Raw genomic sequence first — 12,051 nt, 5'->3', positions numbered from 1 at the left:
GAACAATGGCAAAGTCGAGGCACATACTGAAGGATCATGTCACTCGCTATATAGAATTGTATGTTAATATTCTTATTCTTACTTATAATTATTACTGTTATCATCATTATTATTATTGTCGTTGTGTTTGCAGTTTCACATTTGTGTATCCATTTAATTTTGTGTATTACTTTAAGGTATGTATGTATCATTTTACACAGTGGCGGCTGGCAGCTAGTATGATGGGTAGTGCCAACGTGATCAAGAAATCGAAAAATTTTCGCTAGCATATGTCATAGAAATCTAATGAAAGAGGTAATTTTAATGGAACTTTGTTTACTAAAATTGCAGACAAAAATTCAGAGTTCCTAAAATTGGTTTATTTTACTTTGCATTTGTACTACTTTTGGCTAATCGCGAAGATAAGGATGAGTGAACACTCACAAAGAACACCGATGCCCAGGCCGAGATTCGAACCAGCAATCCCTGGCGTCGTAGCATGCTGTGAGGAGGTCGGCCAGAGTTTCTAGGAAATAAATGCGACTATTAAAATTTCGACGCCTGTCACCTTTACCATTTTTTTGATATTTTTAAATAGAATTGATTTTTAAATCTGGCATGGGACAGCCAAGTTGTTTAACTTTTAATTTAATATCGTATAGTACCTTGGAAAACGGTGTATGTAATAATGCTCTAATCTGACTCATCTTTACTAACTACCCTTCCTTTCACACACCATCGGACACTTTCACTTCACTAAAAAGAAAAACCCTGAACAATTAGACACACCGAGTCGATCACGGTATTCTCGCCTTGCTTTGTTTATAATTTACAACCCCAGCACGGCAGACGGTACATCAACAATCGGTATTACTAACAACTGAAATATGATTATCTGCTAAATGAACTGTAGATCTACAATTTTTAGAATTCAATGCAAGAAATTGAATTATATCTCCAAGTGAAATTCTCATATTGATAGATTTTCCATGTGATTTTTTACAAATATTAAAGTCAAAAATCCCCTGGTGATGCGAATTCCCTTTGATATTTAGGCATTTCTTTTGTACAGAAAATGTCTTCAATGTTGTCAACGTCAGTTGCAACACATGAGTGTCTGTATGCGTGAGAGCAAGGGATATATCTTTTCTTAAGGAAGAAATCGATAACAAAAAAGACTGGATGGCTCTTTAGACGTATCTATCTAAATGGTTATATACATTTGGGGAAGATATTACGTTCGTTCTTGCCAAGTATGCAGGAAAGTATCTTTCTCGCGAATTACTTCTCCAACGAGTATTACAAATCGGTCAGGATTAGTCACTTCTCTGTGAAGTTTGCAACTATGTCAACACAATGCGAAAGCTCTCGCATCGTGCCAGCCGAAAAGGGGCACGGCTGGTTGTCTTATGGCTACCACATCCTCGCTCGTTAACTGCGGACACTTTTTCATGCCTCTGCGCACAGGCCAGACTATGCTGGCCCAGAGCAAGTGAGAGAAAAGCTGGGGATGCGGCGCAGGAATTGAGGCGGCTGTAAGCTAGAACGCTTACGAGATTCGAATCTCCTCGTTCGTAAATGTATTAATTTAACTATATTTTGGCAAAGCAAGTGCTTTTTATTTTTCTGAGGGTAGAGCCATGGCACTGTGGCTCTCCCCTTAGAGCCGCCGCTGATTTTACATGTAGCTTACTGCTCCATATGCAAGGTCGCGCATAGTGTCAGAGATGTAGGGGAAAACGAGTGGGCAGAGCGAAACAGTACATGCTGCTGGGAAGGCTGGTAACTGCAGTCGCTAGTGTCATACATATATGTACCTAGGTATACACAATTGAAATACGAAAGGGTGGCTGGGTGTTTTCTAGGTCCCGCTAACCTCTCTCGAAGAAAGTGCGGTGGAGGCACATAGTGGTTCGGATCCCACTTTAAACTGTAGGTCCAGTCCCGATTAGCCTTTCTGTGCATAAAGTGGACTTAAAACAACAAATCAATCAATCAATCGAAGAAAGTGCGCGACTGCATATGTCACAGAAACCGGCTGAGCAAGCAATACTATAGTGATCGACAGGGGATGCTTATGTCTCTGTTGATAAGAATTTCCAGTCATGGGTTAACTGAATATAGAATCTCGGTCACAACAATACTTAAGTAATAAATATGCATTGTTGACTTACACAGCTGTTTTTATGCAACTATACTCTATCCCCGAAATCTTTGGAGTAAGGTCGGGCACATCGGCAGAGAAGGGGGAAAATCGAGTGGGCAGAGCGAAGCAGTACACGCTGATGCGAAGGCTGGTAACTGCAGTCGCTTTCTCCCATCAACGCAACCCCATTCCCTCTCACGTGTTCTTTGGTTGGAGCCGTCTCGTGTCACTACTTGCGCAGAGATTTGTTTTCGTTCCATTGCTCCAGAGATACCCTAGACAGACTGTACAATGAAAGTTCATCCTGAATGTATGGAGCTGGGTATCTTAAAATTTACATTAGGTAGATTTTTGGACTGTCTGATTAAACAAGAATCCATAGTTGTTTGTAATACTATTGTACTTTCTTTCTGACATCTGGCCTTTGTGAAATAAATAATAACTGTACTAACGTACTAATTACTAAAAGTAATTTGAGATTAGAACATGTAAACGCATGTGTCTCGATTTTGAAAAATAAGTCAGATGGTTAAATAAATTTAAGGTAACACTGTATAGATAGAAACAGTATGTGCTACGAATATATATATATATATATATATATATATATATATATATATATGTATATGTGTGTGTGTGTGTGTGTGTGTGTGTGTGTGTGTGTGTGTGTGTGTGTGTGCACTGTAGCCTCCTTCGCCTGCGCCAAATATCGAAAAGTGTTGAGTGCGAAGCTGCCTCAGCAACGCCAAATGAGTAATGCCCCAACGACATGCGCAGTAGCTTCCTACGCCTGCGTAGAAGATCAAAATGCATTCAGTAGGAGGAGTTTTCTAACAACGCCATGCGCCGTAGTCTCTTAAGCCTACGCAAAAGATCAAAACGCATTCAGTAGGAGGAGTTTTCTAACAACGTTTTGCGCAGGAGCCTCTTACACCTGAGCAGATCAAAATGCATTCAGTAGGAAATGTTTTCTAACAACGTCATGCGCAGAAACCTCCAACTCCTGCGCAGAGCAGATTGGGTGCAGTCTCCTACACAGCATCCGCATAGGGTTACTGGTTAAACATCATCGGGGAATTTGCGGAATTAAACCAGCTATATCCTCACACGCAATTGCCCTTGAACCGCCCTATATCCCTGCATGGCTGCCTCACCAAAGCTTTACCAAGCAGTGCAACGAACGGAAAGAAATCCCTCCATGGTAAGAGATTGGAATCCCTCTTATCCCGCATAAATTGAATTACATAGAATAGAATTACACGGACACGGTGCGTTGGAACTCAACGGGTAGCTTCCTCTAAGGATAACCACGCATTACCACTCAGTAGGTGCATTAAGCCGATCCTCGTATAACCTCAGTGGGTTCGGGAAGGTGTTCTTACGCAGTCTTTCTGCAACAGCGACCGTGTATCATTGAACAAATTTCTGAACGTTAAGGGAAGAACCACCCCCTTGCTTCTCCACCAAGTCTAGAAAACGATGCTCATCTGTTTCCCAGGATTACTGCCTCCTTGCCTCCTTCCTCTCCAATAAAATTTACCCCCTCAAAATCTCCGTTCCATATTTTACCTCGCATGGATGTTTTCTTTATGCTTCTCTTCTGCAAAGCCCCGCCTCGCTTCTTTGGGCGTCGTTCCGAAACGGGAAGGGCGGTAATCAAACCTATTCATATTCTCCTAATGCTTTTCTCATTTAGTCTCGGAGGCGAATCAAGGCAGACCGAAGGGCCTAATGCCGTGTAAGGGCAAGCCCATTTTACCCAGCTTTGTTCTGATCCCACCCTATCCTTTAATTGTCCTTTTTAGCCGACGCTCTTCACATAATTAACTTGTTTTATGCGGGAGACTTACGGAGATTCCTGGGACTACATTAAAGGAATCAGAGGCGATTGCTGAATTTCCTGAAGTGGTATAAACTCGACCGCCAGGGCGCTGCGCAAAATGGCGGGAAGGTTGGCGCTGCCATGGCAACGGGAGGAGTTGGTTGGGAGTCCCCGCATGCTCGGAGTGGGGATGGAAGATGGAAAGTGTTGCAGGGTCTTTACTCTTTTCAACGGTCGCCTGATTTTCGTGTATGAGCGGAATTATTTCCACTACGCTCAGATATACTAATAGGCTGAGCTCGAAATGGAATTTTTCACGAAACGGAACGCTTTATTTTCGTTAACGTGGTGTTGTCATTTTTTCTTATCTCTGACTACTACTTTCGGATTAAAAATTATGCATAATCGAGTGTGGACTCGAATTAAAAATTAACATAAAAACGAGCTACATCAACATTTAGCTTCTTCAATTCTGCGTTAATCTGTGCTAACCAAATTTCTTTCGAATACGCCTTTTATTTATTTATCGTCGTGAAAACAAAAAGGTGCCTTTTTTGTGTTTTGCAAACGATCGCCCTCTTTGAAATTCTATATTTTTTTAAAAAAAACGACTTGTTCGATCGTGATGAAATTTTAATACGGTGCAGGCAGAAAGGTTTTAAATACAAGTCTTAATTTTCAAATTTTTAAAATTTGTCAAAAAACAGTTCTTATCAATTTTGTAAAGCAACTTTTTCTTAGTATTGGGTAGTCCTACAAATACTATATTGGTCTTGTTTTTTAAGTTCTTTGCATCTGTTTTTCAAATCCATTATCATTGTCAATTCTCATTGCAAAACCGATTATATACAGATTTTTATTCACCGGAGTAAAGATGTATGTGAAATGTGGCAACACCGCACACAGCGATGTCCGTTGAACCGTGGAAACTGCCGCCTGTCACTGCGAGACAGTGCGTCCGGTGTTGCCATGTTCCGCATGCATCTTTACTCCTTTAAATAAAAATATGTTTAAAATCTGTTTCGCAATGTGAATTGACAATGATAATGGATTTTAAATCACATCCAAAGAGCTTCAAAGCAACCAGTGTAGAAGTTTGACTTAACTTGAGATTTCGATGTATCGAGTAAACCCTTCGAATGTCTCAACAATCTTCTTGCTTCTCTTTCCCACAGCAATTAAGACCCCTCTTATGACAATAATGGGTGTATTATACTTATCAGTATTCTACCATGAATGCCTTATTATCTAGGAATTAAATAATTCCATCCATATTTGATGGGAACATAAATAAAAGTTAATGATACCATGGTCTCCGCCTAACGCTTCATGACGCTTAGCGCATACCCCTGTGGAAATTTTGGGACTACAGCACTGTACAAAAGTAACTGTGTAAAACTAGCTATTAATATCGTTCCTCCTTACCTAACTAACTGAGTTAGTTACTCATTTCAAAAAGCACTTAGTACTCGAGAAACTGAACTTCTACTTCCAAACACAGGTTAAATATTGTAAGTTTACTCACGGAATTTCGAAGCTTTGGAACTGGCAACTCTGACAACGTCTAGGAGATCGCGCGCCCAAGAGGAGGTGGAAAGAGGAATAGGTTGAGGAGAAAAGGAAATTACCCGCGAAATCTTTGCATAATTAGAATCAACGATGCGCGGCTTGGAAGAGTTTGAGGATGGGAAAGAGAAGGGAAGTGGATGGGGATTGTGTGCGTCGTGGGGGAGAGAAGGGGGCAGAAGGGGGTGGGGGGCTGTTGGTGGCTGGCGCGCTCAATCCTCGAAGCAGGCTGTGGCGGGAAAAAGAAGGGGATTAAGGCTCTCGGAGCCACGTTATTGAATTCAGGGTGCAAGGAGAACCAGGAACGTCGAGCGGCGAGCGATTTATCATGGGGAAGGAACACTTGCCATTGAGAAACTCTGGCAGATGAAATTTAACACTGTCACTAATTTTTGCTGGGATGAATGTCTTTTCACAGTCACTAATCCCACTTCCTGAATCTTTCTCTCTCTCTCTCTTCTCTTTTCCTTCCAAAATTTTCTTTTCTCCCCCCCTCTTTTATTCTCTTGTCTTTCTCCCTACTTCACCTAACAACCGCAAAATCTTGTAATAATAAGAAAAAAAGGCAAAGGTGACCGAAGGAACTGTAATTTATCACCCATTTCTTATGTCTAAATCAACTCCCTGGTCTGCTTTGATCACATCGGAAGTAACTCGGCTTTATTTTTCACCCCCGCATCGAACTGAAAAATTACTCCCGTGCTTCTAAACCACGATGCATAATCTGTGTAAGTGTATGTAGTGTGAGGTTCCACATAGAAACACAGTAATATTTCAATGGAGGTAATATATAACTTTGTGCCTGTGGACAACCCTGTTACAATGTATCGTTGAAATCAATTTCTATTTTTAAAATTGCAGTATCAACAGTTATGTTATTAACCTGAAACGGAACTCCTCCAGTAAAATATTATTTTAACACAAGTTTCGACTGTTATGTACACACTCTCTACTATCGCGTGCAATATTATTATGAGATAAATTAACTAAAAGGGCGATTCCAAGTCCCTTTTCTATTAAATAAATACATCTAACGTTCATAAAAATTGCATCAATTACTTTGATTTTGATTTGATTTATTCTACGTCGTTATTGTTTCACTTTTGTCTAATCGCGAATATGAGAATGAATACTGATAACATTAAATTAAGGGACAGCATATGCGTGTTACAGAATAACCAACTATAAATCTTACACAATGGGCACGATATTATAAATGCATTTGCTACCTATTTTCGATCAGTGTACAAATATGCTTCACAGTACTCTATAGTTGAATCGGATAAGTGCAAAACCTGCGTGCTTTCCCAACTCGATATACAGTATGTAACATTCTTATTCGTATGCACTGATTTTCAAAGAAAATGCTATAATATCCGAAAGGAAATAAACTCTTTTGAAATGGTTTCTTTACAATTCAATAACTAATATCATTAGGAACATAAAATCTTACCCAAATTCTGTATAACCAATGACAATAATAAATTAAATGAAACTGAAAGAGAAACATACCATTTCTTGTACAACTTTTCTATTCGTACACTTAATAATATAAAAGAAAAAAGTATATTCAGAGCAAATTGACTGACAGTTCTAATACTTTGATGCGTATCCTTTGGCTTTAATTACTGCTTGACACCTGTTTTTCATAGAATTAACCAGTTTGCGACATGTTTCAGAGCTTATTTTATTCCACTCGGCTTGCACAAAAGTTTTCAACTCTTGTTTGGACTTGTCGCCTGCTTTATGGACTCGCCTCTTCAAAATTGCCCATAAATGCTCAATGGGATTTAAATCTGGACTTTGAGCTGGTGTTTGTAGTAGTTTGGGCACATTCCATATTAGCCAATTCATGTTAACTCGCGCCTTATGCTTACTGTCATTGTCTTGTTGGAATCTGCAGATAGGCGGCATGTCCATTTTTTGGGTACTCTGTTTTACATTGTTCTTCAATATGTCCAAATAGATATATGCATCCATGATATCATCAATAAACTGAATGGTACCAATAAACCGATGGACGACATACAACCCCAAATCATTAATTTTTTCACCTCACCCCAACCTGTTAACTTGCACGACTAATTATTTCGTGAGTATAAGACGTAGCATAGAAATTACAGAAGGGTCTGGTATTGTAAATTCTTGCCTTAATGAATAATAGCGGTGTGCGGGACAGAATTTTTTGGGTCGGAACTGGATCGGGACGGAAAAATTTGCAATTTCGTGACCAAGTCGGAAAATTTTCGGGACGGGAAATGTTCGAAATTTCCCGAAGCTCTGGAAATCTCGAATTCTACACGTTATTTTCACTTTGAGTGATTGTTTTTACATTTCTAGAATAAAAACTTACAATTTCCGATAAGTTCCAGAAACTTACAATGCAGAAAACGTCGAGAATTAACGACTTTTTAAAGTGACCATTCGGTATTTCCCGACTGCTCGGGATCCCGAAAAGTCGGAAAGTCATTTCCCGAAGTTGGGATCGGGATGGGGAATTTTTTTTTCCCGATCCCGGTCCTGACTTTTCGGGATCACGCACACCCCTAATGAATAACGTTGAGCCGTTTACTGTTGATTATGTTATTTCAAGTCATACATGCTGCTGCTGTGAAGACGAAGAGATAGATGTTGGTTGCTGATGCTGTATTTCCTGCAGTCTTGAACAATTCTGGTCCCATTTTATTTCTCTTTTTTGTTTTTGTATCACTTAACATTGAAAATATTCTTTCCGTTTCCGTGTTAGAATGTGGCAATGTTAGCACTATTTTCGCGAGAGTGGAAATGTTTAAAAAAAAAAAAAAACTTGCCTTGAAAGTTCTTGATAACCGATAACATGTTCCAAAATTCTGATGTAGATTTGTTAGTTCTTTTTCTCCTCCTCGCTAAAGTATCCAGATAAACTAATCCATTCATTGCAAACCGAGCAAGAAGAATGTGCAACTGACTAGCGAGTAAGCTTTGCACCTTTGCACAATAAAATGTTATTTTCCAAGATTGAAAAAAGTCCCTACGTTTTCCCTCATTTGGCAAAATCTGTCCCTACGCGGGCGAAAAATAGTGAAAAGTCCCTATGCGTAGGGACATGTCCCTACGGTTGGCATCACTGCCGACAGGTGTAGCATTCGTGCAGTATGAAGCGCCCTCTCGCGGCCGACAACTCCCCCGATAAGCTGCCGGCGCTCTCGCGACAACTGAGGATAATGTAGCGATGTCTAATCTAAGATTAGATGTCAGAAATAAGGTGCCAGAAATATTTGTATTTGGGAGGACACCTTTTCCAGCATCCTTGCGACAAGGTACGTGCTTATTTCAATTGTAATTGTAACTGAAATTGTGAAAAGTGGAAACATTACAAAACAAGATGTTTCTGTTACGGACTTCCTGTAACGCAATTTGCCGGGACCTGTTGCATGAAGCGGCCGACACTCTGGCGGTAAACGACTGAAATAACCTCCCTGTAGATGTATACGAAGAAGCTTGCTTTGAATTTGACGGATGAATACAACAGTAGTATTGATCCCAGCCAGTGGATGTTGCTATTTAATATTCGCAATTAATTTGTATGTACTTATAACTAATTTGCACGGGTTTTAATTAATTTGCGCGTACTTAGAACTAATTAGCACGTACTTAGAATACTTTACATTTATGTATTTGCATGTTTATAACTTTTTATGAATATATAATTATTTATTTTATGAAAAATATGTATATAGAAGGTAATTAGAGGTACTAAACGCTATGCATATGGTTTTATATTCATTACTGCAAAGTATGTAATGTATAAATCGATAATATTAATGTTTATAATATTGAAAATAAGAGTTTATGGTTTATGAACCGCTATGAACGGTGGTAATGGTACGAAAGAAGACGGTCCAGGTACTCGAACCCGCGATATGCAACGGTAATAAATATAGTGCACTATGTAATAATGTTATATGGCATGTAATATATTGAGTGGAGACGAACTATGTATAACGTGTGAGCTGAGTCTGATGCCAGACAGACAAGGGTGAACTCCGTGCAGGTAGAGGAGAAAGGAATTTGGGGGAAGTGCGTTCAAGGTCAAATGACGTCAGAACGTCAGAACAAAGAACGATCCTGATTGACCAATCAGAGAACGCGTCGGTAGGTTTTCAGAACCGGTTTTTTTTTCAAGGTTAACCAGTACGCAAGAACAGGGGAAAGGTATGCAATACTGTAGGGCAGGGGAGGGATTGAACCAGACAACAAAGGATGTCTGGAATGCGCAGCAAGGGTCAAATCTCTGAAGCTATGCGTCGCTTGTAGAACTGGTTTCCGCCGCCAATTAATATTCCGCTCAGGGTTGCCCCAAGGCACAGGACGCTTTAGCGCAGGTTTTTTTTATATGTACTAGGAAGAAGGGAGAGCTATCAGGGACTGGGCCTACAGTTTTCACTATTTGCTTTTTTCACGGGGTATCGAACCTAGGACCCTTTGATTATTGATTTAGGTAGTAAATGTATGTTACTGTGTGCTATTTAACTTAATTTTGAGTTTATTTTTTACCAAACTTTGACTTTATGTCAAACATTTTCACAGCTTATCCTTATTTTTACAAAAATAACACTATTTGTACTATTCAGGCAACATTTTTTATTAAATTTTGGATTCGCAAAGACATTTTTTCAACTTTTAATTTATTATTTTACAATTTTATGTTAATTTTTTACCAAAATAACACTATTTATACTATTCAGGCAACATTTTTTATTAAATTTTGAACTCACAAAGATATTTTTTTCAACTTTTAACTTATTATTTTACAATTTTATACCTATTTTTAACCTAAATAACACTATTTGTACTATTCAGGCAACATTTTTTATTAAATTTTGGACTCACAAAGACATTTTTTCAACATTTAACTTATTATTTTACAACTTGATATTAATTTTTTACAAAAATAACACTATTTGTACTATTCAGGAAAGACGTTTAGTTACATTTTCGACACACTAAGTGTGTGTTCTCAACTTCTATCTGTTTATTAGGCTTATTATTACTCAAATAACACAATTTCAGCTGTTCAGGCAACATTTTTTATTAAATTTTGGACTCACAAAAATACATTTTCTAAACTTTTAACTTATTATTTTACAATTTTATGTTAATTTTTACCAAAATAACACTATTTATACTATTCAGGCAACATTTTTTATTAAATTTTGGACTCACAAAGATATTTTTACAAATTTTTAACTTATTATTTTACAATTTTATACCTATTTTTAACCTAAATAACACTATTTATACTATTAAGGAAAGATTTTTAGTTATATTTTCGACACACAAAGTGTGTGTTCTCAACTTTTATCTGTTTATTTCACAAGTTTAGACTTATTTTTACCAAAATAACACAATTCAATCTGTTCAGGAAAGACTTTTAGTTACATTTTCGACACACAAAGTGTGTGTTCTCAACTTCTATCTGTTTATTTCACAAGTTTAGCCTAATATTTACTCAAATAACACGATTTGAACGTGTTTTTTATTACATTTTGGACACACACACACACACACACACACACACAGAGAGAGAGAGATTTTTACAAGTTTAGGCTTATTATTACTCAAATAACCAATTTCATCTATTCAGACAACATTTTGTTTGTTATATTTTACTCACAAAGACATTTTATCAATTTTTAATTTATTATTTCATTGTTTATGTAATTTTTTATTCTAAAAACACAATTTTAACTATTCAGGCAACATTTTTGTTGCAATTTGGATGCACAAAGAGATGTTTTCAACTTTTTTACTGATTTTTTGCAGGGTATGTATTAATTTTTATTTATTTTGTTTTGTATCATATATACATTTACAAATTTTTAACTTAGAGTTTAGTATTTATTTAAATCTTTTCGAAAACACTAAAGAAAAAGTACTTTTAGCTAAAATGTAATCCACAGAATATATTATTATTATTATTATTATTATTATTATTATTATTATTAGGGTTTACTGATTTCCACTATGCTATTTTTGGTTTTGTATTTCTATATGTATTTATTTAGTTCAGGTTACACCTGCTACGTAGGAAAGTTTGTACATTTTAGAGTTTGCTGAGTATTTTGTTACTGTTGTACTAGGTAAAGTTTTCTAAATATATCAGGTAGGGCTCCATCCATATACTTTTGTTTTTGCTGTTTGGAGATGATGCGATCAGCACCACTCTCCATCTGCTTTTTTATCTTATGTACCCTAATATTATTTTGAGGCTTAGTGAATTCTAGAGCCTATTTATGCAGGAGAGAGGGCTTGAAAATTTTGATTTCAGATAACACACAACTATTTGTCAGAGTATTTTAAAGGATATTTTATACTTATTATGTGCCACTAGAATATCAAAGCTTGCTTAATTTTTATGTCTGTAACGCTGTTATTGTATTTCTAGCTAAGGCTTACTGGATAAAGTACACGAAATGTTTAACATTTCGACTATTTGACTTTATACGAGGCCAAATTTTTAGTTTAACGAAAACTATTGTGTGTCTATGAAGACTGA

This window comes from Lepisma saccharinum, chromosome 11 (assembly GCF_977018435.1).
Source record: "Lepisma saccharinum chromosome 11, izLepSacc3.1, whole genome shotgun sequence".
NCBI classification, from domain to species: Eukaryota; Metazoa; Arthropoda; class Insecta; order Zygentoma; family Lepismatidae; genus Lepisma; species Lepisma saccharinum.
Note: the sequence above shows the minus strand (reverse complement) of the source record.